A 1,333-nucleotide genomic window follows, 5' to 3' on the forward strand; every position below is an offset into this window, starting at 1 on the left:
GGTCAAAGAATCTAAGTATCTCATCCTTGTCCAAATACACAAACCCATAAATGGGATTGTGCAGAATGGTGTTTGGATAGAACTTAGACACCCAACTTGGTCTGCTGTAAGGAGGAGTGATCTTCAGATTCTTCTCTGCTAGACGCATGGCCAATTCAAAATCCTTCTGGCTGTAGACATTACTTGTGCGTGCATAACTTCGATCAGCCTTCTGAGGGATACTTGATATGTTGACCTCCTCCCCATGTAGATATTAAGGATTTTGTGCATATAAATGAGATCATACACGCAGAGGTTATGCAGATCAGCGTCAGAGAATGTATAGATGTTCCCGTCTTCTCTCCTTACAACGTATTGAGAGTAGAGCACAACCTTCTTCAATAAAGTTCTTGGGGAAATTGACACCGAAGATTTGATCATGTGGCGCGAGAAGACCTGCTCACGAGGCCTTGTAAGTCTGGATAATCGGAATTTGGCTGCGGCAGAGGGAATCCCAGTGAGCTCTGGGTCATAGGGTGGCTCTGTGTCTGTCACATAGTATCTCCATATAAGAATTTCCACTGGGGTAGTAATAGGTTCTGTGCGAACGTTAAGCGTAGGAATCTTGCTCATAGATTCCAAAATCTCAGAGACTCGTCCCCCTGGAGTAGACTCTGGCATCTTCTTTTCTTCTTCTTCTTCTTCCAGGATAGGCCTCTGGGTTGATCCCTCTGCAAGGATGGGCTTAACTGTTCCTTGCAGAGCATCGAACGTACCTATGGACGTTGTTTGTTGGACTTTGTGGGATTACAGAAGATGTGGCCTCACCTTCTCTGACATGCATAGGCGCTCTGCCCCTTTTCGCTTGAGCCTCTGCCTTGGATTTCTTTAGGACTCTGAGGAGTTTGGGTTCATCAACGTATTTTTCTTCATTGATTGGCGCAGAAGATTCTGAGCTTGAAGATGAACCCTTCTTTGATGACTCTACAGCTACGGCCTTTCCCTTGCCTGTAGGCTCTGCAGCCTTTTTCTTTCCTTTATYAGTAGCTGTAGGCTCTCCAATCTTTACACCCTTGGCAGGTGCTCTGGCGGCTGGCTTCTTTTGTTGTGGGGCCTTGGCCTTTTTCTTTTCCTCTTTTTTCTCCCCCTCATGACGATCACCATCATGCATGTGATCGTCATGGCTCTGGATGGCATCAGCCTTGCATGAAGTAAGGGGAGCCCTCCTTAAATGGCGTAGGATTCTAGTGGCCGCCTTGTACATCTTTTCTATTACCTTCTCCGCACCTGCAGAGGCATTCATTACGTCAAGCTCTGTAGCCCACTTGAGTTTGGAGACAGTGGATAGAACTTC

This window comes from Cynara cardunculus (assembly GCF_001531365.2).
Source record: "Cynara cardunculus var. scolymus isolate 2C chromosome LG 17, CcrdV1, whole genome shotgun sequence".
NCBI lineage: Eukaryota > Viridiplantae > Streptophyta > Magnoliopsida > Asterales > Asteraceae > Cynara > Cynara cardunculus.